The sequence below is a fragment of the Miscanthus floridulus genome, chromosome 9 (genome assembly GCF_019320115.1).
Source record: "Miscanthus floridulus cultivar M001 chromosome 9, ASM1932011v1, whole genome shotgun sequence".
Classification (NCBI taxonomy): domain Eukaryota; kingdom Viridiplantae; phylum Streptophyta; class Magnoliopsida; order Poales; family Poaceae; genus Miscanthus; species Miscanthus floridulus.
In genome coordinates, this window is record NC_089588.1 from 588,824 (window position 1) to 604,045 (window position 15,222).

Genomic DNA, 15,222 nt, shown 5'->3' on the forward strand with positions numbered 1-15,222 from the left:
GCTATGTAGTGTAGACAGTAGTTGTCACCCTGCCTTTGTTGGGAGTCCAAAGTCCAAACTCGAATGAGACCTTCTCCTCAAATGAAAGCATGTTAGATAGGTGTGGCTGCAGCTGAATATGGAAGACTAGTCTTCATTTAATCTTTAGTTATTTTCTAAGTATGGACAATTGCAATATTATTGAGATGTTGTCATGGACATTGGTTAATTAATTATCTATCTTGTGTGTCAAGATATTGATTTTTTTATCAAAAATACACTATTGTGTTAATTATTATGAACAAAAGACATATGGTACATGTATCATATTACAACCCAAGGGCAAAACAGGTCATTCTCACAAAAATGCCAGTTTCGTGGACCTAGAGTTACTGTGTAGCCAAATAGTTCTTTGGTAGATCCACGGTGGATCTTAGATCCACGGTAGAGCTGATCCATGATGAACCCCAGATCAAGATTTTGCCCCCTTGCTGCTTGTAGATGGTGTTTGCTGCACAAGCCACAACAAGTGTACAGTTCACTCATTATTTCATAAGTTTTTAAAAATTGCAGCAGTACAAGACTTCCTAACATCTATGCAGCACTAGAGGGTTTTGTAGCAGCGCAACATGTCAACACCTCGGCTGTATCCTTGCTTGACTATGAACCTCCCACTCAAACCTTGCCCACCTATTGACCAAAAGAATAAGATTAGAATATTTAAAAAAAATATTAGGTTTACTACTTCATGAATAGAATATAAAGAGATTTGGATAGAACATGGTTAGTAGTGTAAGTAGTTAGTAGTGTAGGATTGGGAGGCATCTCACTACACCCTGGTTTTGTATCAACTGCCTTCTTGTGTCCGCCATTTGTAGTTATTGCCTCAGGCTCTCCCTTCTGTTTGCTCGCGGCCTGGGTGGCAAGTCAGGGTTGGTGGTGGAATCCCCTTCTTCAACACCTCTTCCATATATCGGAGTGACATTCGCTTCCAGCACCTCGCCCTTGCAGGCAGGGCACTTAGAGAGAGGGTGACTGTGCATGGAGCCACTAGAGCAAGTATGGCCAACAGAAGAGGTGGCCACAAGCTGTAACCACCGGCTGTTCAGCCTGGTCAAGACAGATATTCCACTCAAAGCTGGAGTTGCAGTAACAGGAGCCATCCTTCTTAGCAAAAGAGCCTCGACACACCTTGTTGTCATCGCCATTCGGATTTTGCCCCCTCGCTGCTTGTTCAAAAGAGCTATGAGTGTGTTGGATTGCCCGGATCACACTATCCGCATCTGTCCTAGTTGCCCCTTGTCTGTGGTTTGCTGATCCTAGCGTCACAATGTTGTGCTGCTAGCTAATGTGTATCGCCCTCAGAAAGCGGATCTCAAGAGCTCCTGCTTCAATTGCAGTTGCAGACTTGCAGTAGCCCCTTGAGTGGACTGCCAAAGTGTTGACCATTTCCATTCCAGCAGCAGCAGCTACCCGACTAGGGTGAACAAGACCTTGCTACCAGAAGATCATCCCCTTCCAACCCAGTGTCAAGTCCCTAGAACACACACATATTTGTAATAGATGTAATGCAAATCCCTAGAACAACACTAATAGGACATTCGAAACACACACACACACTACCTTGGGGATGGCTGCTCACTTTCATTTTTTGCACGTTGTTTCCATCGATTACAGCTCCAGTGACCTTATTCACGCTCTTGGAGATTCCCTTTCTAATTTTTATTTGAACTGGCTCCTCATGATGAATCTTTCCTCTAATAATATTAGGCTTCATAATTGTATTTCTTTTTGTTCATTGAAGCTTCCCTAAAGATCGTCTCCTTGTTTGCCTGCAGCTTGTGTGGCATCAATCTCCCTTTAAGCCTGCTTCCGGAGTGCCAACTCTCAGATTGCCAAGAGCAGCAAGGGCGCAAACAATAATTTTTCTCTCTCCTCTGAGATCATCCGGGTCTGGAACATGAATGGAAAAAGGCTTGATGGCATGGTAACGTACTGTGGGGGTAAATGAAGTAGGGACGGCAGCAGTAACATAATCAGCTTGTTACCTCATTTATATGATTATATGATGTGTGTTGAAGGGAATCCTTCTGTCAGTTTGGGGCACGCAATAAACCAAACTGGATGGACTCAACACTGCAAACACTGAAAGAAGTTAGATAGATGGTAAACACATAATATATTTTATAAAAGGAAAGCATTTCAATCTTAAAGATTGTATAAATATATCATATGGAAGTGCTATTTTAAATTTTATCGGTATCGAAAGGGCACTCAAATTGTACTTTCTTCAGTATCATTGTCTGCTAAACATATAATGAGTTTGAAGAATTGTCTTACACCCAACTGTCGGACCATGTTGTTTTCTATATTTTCTTTTATTCATTTTCATATAAACCAAAGACGCACTGTCTTTTTTCATTTTCATATGAAACCAAAGATACGCTGTCTTCTATATTTTATTCGATCTCTTTCATTTCAGTCTCATTGTCTCTAATTAGTTCGGAGAAAATATTTCATTGTCTCTAATTTTATTTTTCAAATGAGACTGAAGATGCATTGTCATCTATATTTACTTCAGTATATTTAATTTTTGCTCTCATTGTCTCCTATCCAACACTGCCCCTCACTCACTCCAAGTACTAGTCCCACTCCCACTCTCATGCAGATGTACTCTGTCGCATCGATGGTGAGTGGTTTCTGTTGGAACCGGTGGTGATCACCGAGTTCACGGTCTTGGAGCTGGCTTGCAGCTAGCCTGGCTCGCTACCACGAGCCTGCGCTCCCCCAGGTCCTAGGCCCACCGGAGCTGACAACATATTAGGCCCATGGGCCTTACTCAACCCAAAAGACTAGCCTTATAGGTTAGACTGCCCCCCACCTTATATGTTGTGTTCCTCCATCATCGCTACACGATGTGGGACTAAACCCAACAGTTTCTCACCGATCTCCCTGACAGCGTCTAGATTCACCCAGTTCCTCTCCTCTCGCTCCAACCTGATGTGGCAAAGTGCATAAACAGAAATTTGTCACATAAAATCGAGAGAAACGGAGAGATCGAACCAGAAATCACATGTACGATGGAGGTCTATGGGAGGCTTGTGCAGACCCGCCATGGACATCGTCAACGCTGGCGCCAGGGGGAGGACTGGGATAGGGTTGCCTGCTGCAACGTCATCAATGGCAGCGACTTGGTGAAGTTGGTTTGCAAGGAAAGCCATGACGGTGCTGCTAGGGTTTGGATGGTTGAGTAGGTGGTCGAGGAAGGAAGCTGGATTGCCTTATAGTAACTATGTAGATATACGAAAGATATGAAAAGAACTGGATACCACACCACTATGCCCTATATTGTTCCAATTTTATGAGATGTATCGAAAGATAGATTCAATAACACACTCTAAATGTGGTCGTGCATATGAATAGAGTTGGAGTTGCTATACGGTTTTAGCCTTGTACTGTGCAAAATCATATATCAGATAGAAAGACTAGAAAGCTACACTATTCATTGAGATTGTGTAATTGACACTAAACTTGCTGCATACAGACTTGCATATCGGGCTGCCTGTTGGGCTCACCTGTTCGCTACTGAATTAAAATAAAGGAGGCCTAGGCCCGTCTACCTCCAGCTCCTCGGGTGTCAAAACCTTCAACTACAGCACGGCCTCACGGAAAGACGCCGCCATCCACTTCAATCTTGTAACACCCTAAAATTTGTCTTTCTAAAATAAAGTTAAATTGATTTGAATACTTGTTTTTGTGCTCATGAAATGTAGGAAAAAGAATATTTTTCATTATATTAAAATTCAACATAAGGAGTAGCAACATGGATGTGCATACATGCCGGTGCATTTGATCTATTGCAATGAGTGGTTGAATCCAAAATTCATAATGCTTTTGAAAATGAATTTGAAAATGGCTATGAAATAAAAGAAGAGAAACCTGTGGTATCTGGTTACCTGTGGTATCTGGTTCATAATCACTGATTTTTGAAGTTCCTGCGTGTCGTAGAATGGAGTCCTTGGACCATATAGGCATCAGAATAATGCAGTCAGATTTAGGCTTAACAAATTGCTCTTCCTGCATTATTTGGTTGTGAAAATAAAAATATGTCTATCTATCTATCTATTTGAACCTACTAAATCTGGTTAGATAGTGTTTGCTGCACAAGCCACAACTTTCTGTTGGTCTGCCAGGAGAGGTTATTTGGTCTTTAAGCTACGGACTGTAGACAGTAGTTGTCACCATGCCGTTGTTGGGAGTCCAAACTCCAGTGTTCAAACTCGAATGACCTCCTCCTTGGATGAAAGCATGTTACACAGGTGTGGCTGCAGCTGAATATGGAAGACTAGTCTTCATTTAACCTATATTCCCACAAAAACCTCAGTTTCGTGGATCTAGAGTTGCTGTGTAGCCAAATAGTTCTCTGGTAGATCCACGGTCGAGCTGATCCATGGTGAATCCCAGATCTAGATTCACTTTTCCGGTGATCAATCTCTAGCAAAAAGGCCCTATATTTCGAAACTGGGACGACATAAAAAATGGGCACTACATAAACTCCTATTTTGCAGCATTGGCCGCACCAAGACACTAACTCCTTTACGCCTGTATATTTGGAAAGACAACAAGTTGGTTGGGGAACCCAGACATGCGCTACAGGTTGTACATCGATCTCCTAGATGTGATCATGCAGCACCAGGTCAGAACATCTCATGTGGCATCGAGTTTTGTTCATTAAATGCAAATGAACTAACTTCTGAATATATATAGGTTGTGTGGGGCATTCAGCACCGGGTGTGTTGGAGGAATACGGCTTGAGTGACATGACCGAGCGTGGCAACAGGCTCTGCAGGTGCTACGTGGTCGTCTTCCACATTGTTGAGGCACACCTGCCATGTTGAGTGCATATGCAATTTGGCAATAAGCAGCAATCATATCCTCCTATTGAGTTTTCAACTAGCCAAGCTTAGCATAAGTGTGTGAAATTACATATTTGTTTGTTAAAAACATCTTTGTTTGTTAAATTACAACACTTGTTAATAAGTGTCATTGTTTGATGCCATGTAGGTATGATCGGAGGAGGCTCTACGCTAAGAAGGATTGGCGCGTCACCCCCACTCAGCCTCTTCAGCTTTAGGAAGACAGGAAGCATAGGGATCAAGGAGATGGGGGCAGCACACAATCAAATTGGTTTATCGATACCTTATTTTGCCGCTGAACTCCTCTATGAGGATCTACATCAGGCCACCATACACGGACAAGAAAGTCGAGGATTCCTCCGATGATGGTGATGACATTGTAGATGTCTACGATGACATGACAAGGCAAGGGATGCGGCCATAGTGAGACCCTATATAGAGCTACATGGTCAACTTTTAGTAGGAAAGCTCCAGCTCAGAGGTTAAGGATCAGACACATCGTGAAGTCAGCACGAGATTGGGTTGTCCCATATACGTTGTCCCATATACGGTGCACACCACAAAGTCTCACTCAATCACAAGGAGACACAGAGTTGGTACTATTCAAACTTAAGTAACCCTCTCGGTGCTAACCGTGGTACTGCTTTGCTTTACATTATACATCTATTTGATTGCAGGGCCCAGGAAAAACCTGACAATACTGTCTCCATACTCGCCAGCATACTCGACAGCGCGACCACATAGACATGGGGTACACTCCCAACGTAATGCCGACAAAGGAAAGAAGCTAAGGGTGAGGCGTCTACAGACTCAGTACACCTGTAGGAACTAACGGGGAACAGCCATGATGTGTAATATATACACTCTCATTGTGTGAACACTGCGCAAACTGTGATGTTAAATGCCAGGACATGGCATGGTATGTAATATATACAAAATGTTTTCGTTAGTTGCTCCAGATAAAAGAAGTTTACTTTTCATTGTTTAATTGGTTGTCCCATTGGTGCATTTGTTAATTGTTTTCATCTTTTAATTGGTTCTCCCATTGGGGCTACAGATGAAAGAAATTCCATTCTCTATGTACAAGTATAGATACCTCAATCTGACAGCAAAATTTTGATTTTTTTAAGCATTACTAGCAGAGTATTAAACTAACACATGCACATCGAAATGGCATGTTGTTTCTCAAATTTGTATACATATGGAAGATAATCCACCAAAGACACACCAAAAATGTCTACAGAATGGTGCAATCATGCCTATTACTGCTAGTGGCAGAGGACGGAATAAGATTATGGTATGGCAAAGCTGATCATATCATTAACATCATGCGGTGTATTGAATCCGTGCCTCCATATAAATACATGTATCATAATATTATCAGTAACTCTTGACTACTAAAACCTATTTGAATTGCTCAAATGAAAAAACCAGTCTTAGTAAATTTGTTGAGAAAATATTTTCTACGAAAATTACTATCACTTTCATGCATACAACAGTACTGAGTTATATACTTTATATATTCAACAGTAATACACCATCGTCCAAAATGTCATAGGTTCACGAACGGACAGAGTGAATCCTCAAAATTGATGTGTGCTTTTTTTGGGAACATTTGATCTGTGCTTTTGCAATCTCTTTTTTTTAAATCTATTTATGTTCCACACACATTATTAAATGCTGTTGAGGATATATCAGCAAAGGTAAATGTATTATGTATTGACGCTAAACTTCTTTACTCTCAGAGCCATTCTTATTGAAGCTTTAGTTTAGCGAAACAAATGATATTTATATCAAGAAAATAAGGATGGAAATTGGTAACTAAGAAGTTGCAGCACTTTGTTCTAATTAACGCAGTGTAACATGCACTGTTAGAGGAGCCAGCTCCTGTATTGGACGGACTAGGAGGGGACACAGCGTAACATGCACTGCTAGGATTGGGAGGCCTCTCACTACACCCTAGTTTTGTATCAACTGCCTTCTTGTGTCCGCCATTTGTTGCCTCCGGCCTGGCGGGTGGCAAGTCAGGGTTGGTGGTGGAATCCCCTTCTTCACCACCTCTTCCATATATCGGAGTGACGTTCGCTTCCATCAGTACCTCGACCTTGCAGACAGGGCCCTCATAGAAGGGTGACTGTGCATGGAGCCACAGGAGCAAGCATGGCCAGCAAAAGAGGTGGCCACATGGTGTAACCATGGGCGGTTTAGCCAGGTCAGGATAGATATTACACTCAAAGCTGGAGTTGCAGTCACAGGAGCCATCCTTCTTAGTCGAACAGCTTCCACACACCTTGTTATTGTCGCCATTCGGATTTTGCCCCCACGCTGCTTATTCAAAAGAGCTATGAGTGCGTTGGATTGCTCGGACAAGACTATCCGCATCTGTGCTAGATGCCCCTTGTCTGTGGTTGACTGCCTCCAGCGAGCACCAGATTTAGACCTAGCAGGAGGGTCCTGCGACCTCCTCCTCTCCATGGCCATGGGCACGTCCCAGGCATCGGCACCTTCCTGATCTGTGCCTGGTCCCGGCTGTCTCTGGGCATCGTCATACATAGGACTAGAAGGTGGGTCCAGCGACAGCGCGGCCTTGGTGGGGGTGGGCACGTACACGGCATCGGTACCTTCCTGATCTGTGTCTGGTCGTGGCTTCTTGCTTGGGCTTGTGCGGTGGCGAACAATACGGAAGAACTCTGGGGAGAATTCGTCGGACGTGTCAGAGTCGGAGTCCATGGCAGGCAGCACTGCAGCTAGCGAGAGCGAGAGCAAGAGAGAAATGGATCGGACATCGGAGAGCAAGAGCGAGAGAGAAGTGGCAAATCCGTAGAACACAGACACATTTGTAATAGAAGTAACGCAAATACCAAGCTCAACACTAATAGGACATTCAAAACACACAGACACACACACAAAACACACACACACACTACCTTGGGGTTGGCTGCTCACTTTCATTTTTTGCACGTTGTTTCCATTGATTATTGCTTCGGTAACCTTATTCAATCTGGCTTCTTGTGATGAATTTTCCTGTAATAATATTAGGCTTGATAATTGTATTAGGCTTCATAACTGTTGGATTGCCAGGAGCAGCAAGGTCGCAAAGAATAATTTTTCTATCTCCTCAGAGATCAACTGATTCTACAACATGAATGGAACATTTTTCAATCTCATTGTCTTCTATTGACCACTGCCCCTCTCCCACTCCCAGTCCCACTCCCATTCCCTTTTCCACCAATCCCATTCCCACCAGATATTGTTTATCCTCTTGATGCACGCCACCGTCCTCCAACCGCACAACGCCAGCATCGACGGTTACCCAGAGGCCATCTCTAGGCATGGCACACAGAATCATGGTGCTAGCACATTCCTCCTGTCGGTGACGATCCTGGCAGCAGTGAGCTCTGGCTCTCCCTCCAGTCCCTAGAGAAACCTACAAGGACAGCAATGGCGGTGGTTAGGGTGTTGAAGAGGCGCACCGTTTCGGTGCGCTCACAATAGAAAACTTGAGCCCCTCGGCGTCGGCGAGGAAATCATCGTACTCCTCAACTGACATTTGCTCGATCCAGAGCATGGCGTCGTTGTGCACATTCACGAAGTGGTGGCAATGGGGCACCGCCAGGTCTGCAGGTCCCTCGTCGTCGTCGTTCTCATGGTTGTTAAGCATCTCCCACTTCTTAGGAAAGAAACATGGTTCCCAGGTTAGACGATTAGCAGTCTCCACGGCTCGTAGACCGCTCTGAAGAGGATGTACTCCATCGCATTGATGGCGAGCAGCTTCTCACTGATCTCCCTGACAGTGTCCTATACTTGATTCGCATAGATCCTCTGCTCTGGCTCCAACCTAATGTGGAATCATGCAGACATAGAAATTTGTCTCATAAAATCAGGAGAAATGTAGAGATCGAAATAGAAATCAAATGTACAAAGGAGGTGTCTGGGAGACTCGTGGAGACCCGCCATGGACGTTGACGAGATCCTAACATAGGGGTATGTTAAGCCTTGGGATCAAAGGTTCCCATCCGAGAGACCCCCCGACCGACCCCTCTAGGATCGCCACCTCTGCTCGGGGCTCAAGGACTCTCCCGAGCCTCAAGCTCCCGATCGACGAAAGCCAGGGGCTGATCCTTGGCTCCTTCCTAGCCTTCGGCGCCAGTCAACGCCCATGCATGAGAAGGTGCGCCCCGAGCTACCGAGGCTCGGGAGGATCCTCGTCGCTGCCCTGCGAGCATGGCTCTATCAACCACTCCTCTGATAGAGTCACGCATGGGGCGTGACGCAAGAAGACAAACTCCTCCATTGGCTTCAGGGGCTCGAGGGCTTCTAGGCCCTCCCATTAGGCCCTCAAGCCGGCATCCTTCGCCACCAAGAAGCCTCCAAAAGGTGCACCTGGTGGAGACCGATCGAAACCGACACAACCTGACACATAGCGCGTCAGAACAGAGTAGCCGAACAACGCCCAGAGCTTCTTTGGCTACACGACATCGCCACAGTCCACACGACGCCGCTGCAAGACCCTCCAGGACTCCGGCGCATATAGACCATAGGCTCAACCCCCCCCCCCCAAGATGCCATGTAATCTACCTTGAGATACAAGGGGAAGGATAGATCCTAAGAGGGGAAGGACTATTCCAAACAGATCAATCGAGTCCTCATTGTTTCGCTCAGGTTCTGCACCAAGAGCAGAGCAACCTAGAGAGGGGCACTAAGAGCTCCTCCACCGCACCCGTCGTCTTCCTCCTCTCCGATGAGGGGAAGGCTCCACCGGCAGCGAGGCGAACCTAGGATTAGCACCGAGCGATCCCCTACAAAATCTTTCCCTTTCTCCCTTACAGATTTTGGGTGCTCTTAAGTATAAGGATCATCAACTACTGGACGTAGGGCATTGATTGCCTGAACCAGGATAAACCGTTGCATCCCTTCTGTGATTCTTGAGTTCTAGAGTACACCTGAGCCACCAGAGACAAGCACTCTAATACTACCACGAACAGCAATGCTTGCCGCGGTTTTGACCCCGCGACAGACGACATCAATGCTGGCGCCAGGGACAGGGAGGACTGGGACAGGCTTGCCTACTGCAGCGACTTGGTGAAGTTGGTTTGCAAGGAAAGCCATGACGGCGCTGCTAGGGTTTGGATGGTTGAGTAGGTGGACGAGGAAGGCTGCTGGATTTCCCTATAGCAACTATGTAGAGATATGAAAAGAACTGGATCCCACACCACTATGCCCTATATTGTTCCAATTTTATGAGATGTATCGAACGATAGACTCAGAATAACACACTCTAATGTGCACGTGCATATGGATAGAGTTGGAGTTGCTATACAGTTTTAGCCTTGTAGTACTGTGCAAAAACATATATCAGATAGGAAAACTAGAAAGCTACACTGTGCATCAAGATTGTGTGATTGACACTAAACTTGCTGAGTACAGGCTTGCGTACTGGGCTGCCTGTTGGGCTCACCTGTTCCCTACTGAATTAAAATAAAGGAGGCCTAGGTCCATCTACCTCCAGATACTAGGTTATGAAACCCTTCAACTACAGCAAGGCCTCACGGAAACACACGGCCATCCACTTCAATCTTCTCCAACGCGGCTCGCAAATGGTCTCACATCATCCTGGTTGTGTCTTCACTTCGGAGCCCGGGGAGGGGGGTCACAGTTTTCTCTCAGGTTTTTTGGAACAATATAGGCTGACTTTTGATTCAAAGCCAGTTGAAAACTATGGGCCATTCTTCAGTGGTTTCATCCAGTAGAAACTGAAGTATAGCTCTAAGCAACGCCATCACACTGTAGAGGGTTGACTGCCGCAGCGTCATCGACGGCAGCAACTTGGTGAAGTTGGTTTGCAAGGAAAGCCATGACGGCGCTGCTAGGGTTTGGATGGTTGAGTAGGTGGACGAGGAAGGGAGCTGGATTGCCCTGTAGTAACTATGCAGAGATACGAAAAGAACTGGATCCCACACCACTGTGCCCTATATTGTTCCAATTTTTTGAGATTTATCAAAAGATAGAGTAAGAATAACACACTCTAATGTGGACGTTCATATGCATAGAGTTGGAGTTGCTATACGGTTTTAGCCTTGTACTGTGCAAAATCAAGAATTCTAATTGTTTTCATTTTCATATGAGACCGAAGACGCATTGTCATATATATTTACTTCAATCGATTTGATTTTTTATCTCATTGTCTTCTATTCAACACTGCCCCTATCCCACTCCCAGTCCCACTCCATCTCCCACCACTTCCATTGCCACCAGATCTGGTTTCTCTTCATGAAGAAACTGGGAGACACATTCTCATATGTAATGAAATAATACAGAAGCATTTAAGTTTAAAATCAAGAATTCTAATTCAAAGAAAAAGTAGCATGAATGAAAGTGACGGGTAAAGTATTGTAAAACCCATACAACATGTGAAAACGTATGGTTGTAACCCCTCCCCCACCTTTTCTCTGAAACCAACTCCGGTGAGCCACCCACACACTGCCCCCCCCCCCCCCCCCCCCCCCCCTCCCCCAACCACACACACACACACAATTTCTCTGTAGGTTCTCAACTGTGGCTGCTGGCAACCTTACCTTGCTTCTGCTAGTCGCCCCCACTTCGACCCCATCAGCCATCACTTCCCTAACATGATTACCTCCATGCTCAACCCAAAGCCATCGTCAGTCATCCTTCTCAAAACATAAGCCTCACAAGGTATGGCCATCCAAATGCCCTAAGGATAAGGTCAGACGACACTAGTGACATTCAAAGAATATTGGTCTGCTTAGATCAAGAAAATCACCAAAAATCATGCCCGGGACGTAAACAATAATTTTTCAATGTCCTCTGAGATCAACCGGGTCTGGAACATGAATGGAAAAAGGCTTGATGGCATGTTAACGTACTGTAGGGGTAAATGAAGTAGGGACAGCAGTAGTAACATAATCAGCTTGTTGCTGCATTTATATGATGTGTCTTGAAGTGAATCCTTCCGTCAGTTTGGGGCACGCAATAAACCAAACTTGATGGACTCAACACTGCAAAATTGAAATAAATTTGATAGATGGTAAACATATAATATATTTTATAAATGCAGAGCATTTGAAACTTAATGGTTCTATAAATATATCATTTAGAAGCAGAATTTTAAATTTTATTTGTATTGAAAGGGCACTAAAATTTTCTTTTTTTCAGTCTCGTTGTCTTCTAAATATATAATGTGTTTCAAGAATTGTCATAGAGCCAGCTGTCGGACCATGTTGTTTTCTATATTTTCCTTTTTCCTTTTCAAATGATATCGAAGACGCATTGTCTTCTATATTTTCTTGGGTCTCTTTCAGTTCAGTCTTATAATCTCAAATGAGTTCGAATAAAATATTTCATTGTCTTCAATTTTATTTTTCAAATGAGACTCAACATGCATTGTCATCTATATTTACTTCCGAGTCTATTTAATTTTGATCTCGTTGTCTTCTATTCAACACTGCCCCTCTCCCACTCCCTCTCCCACCACTCCCATTCTCACCGGATCTGGTTCTCCTCATGAAGAAACTGGGAGACACATTCTCATATTTAATGAAATAATACAGAAGTATTTAAGTTTAAAATCAAGAATTCCAATTGCAAGAAAAAGAGTACAACCCATACAACATGTATACAGAACTTATATATGGTTGGCCTTAGTCCAGACAGATGACACATCCTGCTTGTTTGATTGCTTCTCTAGAGCAGCAGCAAAAGCATTTTTAGGGCATTCGGGCGGCTGCTGCTGCTTTACACTCTCTCCAACAACCTTAGAACCTACTTTTTGCTGCTGTTGTTTCACAATGCAGGGGCTTTCAGAATTCCAGGATTGGGAGGCCCCTCACTACACCCTGGTTTTGTATCAACTCCCTCACCACTGCTGCAATTCCTCTTGTGTCTGCCATTTGCAGCTGTTGGCTCAGGCTGTCCCTTCTGTTTGCTCGCGGCCTGGGGTGGCAAGTCAGGGTTGGCGGTGGAAAACCCTTCTTCACCGCCTGTTTCATATATCGGAGTGACATTCGCTTCCAGCACCTCTCCCTTGCAGACAGGGCACTCAGAGAAGGGTGACGGTGCATGGAGCCACTGGTGCAAGCATGGCCAGCAGAAGAGGTGCACGCAAGGTGTAACCACGGGCTGTTTAGCCATGTCAAGACAGATATTACCCTCAAAGCTGTAGTTGCAGTCACAGGAGCCATACTTCTTAGCAGCACTGCTGCCACACACCTTGTTGTCGTCGCCATCCGGATTTTGCCCCCTTGTTGCTTGTTCAAAAGAACTATGAGTGTGTTGTATTGCCCAGACCAGACTATCTGCATCCGTGCTAGCTGCACCATGACTGTGGTTTGCTGATCCTGTCATCACAATGTTGTGCTGCTGGCTAATCTGTATCTCCCTCAGAAAGCGGAGCTCGGGAGCTCCTGCTTCAATTGCAGTTGCAGCAGCCCCTTGAGTGGACCGCCCAAGTATGCTTGTGTTGACCATCTTCATTCCATTAGCAGCAGCTACCCGACTAGGGAAGTAGGGAGTACAGACCTTGCCACTGGAAGATCATCCCAGTCCAACCCAGTGGCAAATCCTTAGAACACACACACACACATTTGTAATAGAAGTAACGCAAATCCCTAGAACAACACTAATAGGACATTCAAAACACACACACACACCTACACACACACAGCACACACACACATTACCTTGGGGTTGGCTGCTCACTTTTAATTTTTTGCATGTTCTTTCCATTGATTATTGCTTCTGTGATCTTGATTCATGCTCTTTGGAGATTCCCTTTCTAATTTTTATTCGAACTGGCTCCTCATGATGAATCTTTCCTCTAATAATATTAGGCTTGATAATTGTATTAGGCTTAACTGTCGGATTGCCAGGAGCAGCAAGGGCACAAACAATAATTTTTCTATCTCTTCTGAGATCAACCGGGTCTGGAACATGAATGGAAAAAGGCTTGATGGCATGGTAACATACTGTAGGGTAAATGAAGTAGGGACGGCAGTAGTAACATAATCAGCTTGTTGCCACATTTATATGATGTGTGATGAAGGGAATCCTTTCGTCAGTTTGTGGCACACAGTAAACCAAACTGGACGGACTCAACACTGCAAAGACTGAAAGAAATTAGAAAGATGGTAAACACATTATCCTTCTCTCTGTTTTAGCCTTGTACTGTGCAAAAACATATATCAGATCGGAAGACATAGAAAACTACACTATGCATCAAGATTGTGTGACTGACACTAAACTTGCTGAATAAAGGCTTGCATACTGGGCTGCCTGTTGGGCTCAAATGTTTGCTAACGAATTAAAATAAAGAAGGCCTTGGGCCATCTACCTGCTCGGGTGTGAAACCCTTCAACAATGGCACGGCCTCAAGGAAACACACCGCCATCCACATCAATCTACTCCAATGCAGCTCACAATGGCACTCGGATCATCCTGGTTGTGTCTTCGCTTCGGGGGCCCGGGGGGGGGGGGGGGTGTCACGATTTTCTCTCAGTTTTTGTGGAACTATCTAGGCTGACTTTTGGTTCGAAAAACTATGGGAAATTCTTCAGTGGTTTCAACCAGTAGAAACTGAAGTATAGCTATAAGCTTGGAAGAGACAAGCAAAGCCAGCACAATGTAGATGGAAGCATATGGTAACTGAAGGCAGGATTTAATGGGAGGGGAATTCAGCACAAGGATGAACAAGATTTTGAATCCGCCCCTAGCCCCTGATCGATCTTCTCGCTATAAACCGCCACACCCCTATTTTGGAATTCCCTTGGTTGGATAAGCTCCATTAGAAAGAGGGAAAACACTAAACTACTCTCAGAATAATTAATTCTTTTTTTAATAATCAACAGCTGCTGATTTTGGGGGTGATTCTTCTCGCTACTGGACTAGGGCGCACAGACCTTGCTACCGGAAGATCATCCCCTTCCAACCCAGTGGCAGCTACCAGAAGCTGCAGCCTAGAGACACGAGGATCATTCACTGCCACCGGCGGCTTAGGAGTATCGGTGTCCTCTTCACCACCAACACTAGTGCCGTTGAGCTAGGAATAAACTACTGGATCAACCATTGGGTGCACCTCCTGGGTGGAGATAACATTCGACGGCGAATAGGCCGCCGCCACGCCGGGGCGAGCGATTCCTCGTCCGTTCTTGGAGCAAAAGGCGCAGCACCGGTCGGGTTGGGCATCAACATCGGGGAAGTCATCACTGTGTCGAGCTAGACTCAAGGCGGCGGCATTAGAGGGAGGATGAGATACAAGTTTAGATCCGTGCGCCTCCTGATCCCGCTGTCCCCCGGCCTCCTCACACGCCAT

The 15,222-nt window shown here is 45.0% G+C and overlaps 1 pseudogene; it reads right to left on the bottom strand.

Moving 5' to 3' along the window:
* Nucleotides 1-12,715: 12,715 nt before the first annotated feature.
* Nucleotides 12,716-15,222, bottom strand: LOC136484020 (uncharacterized; annotated as a pseudogene).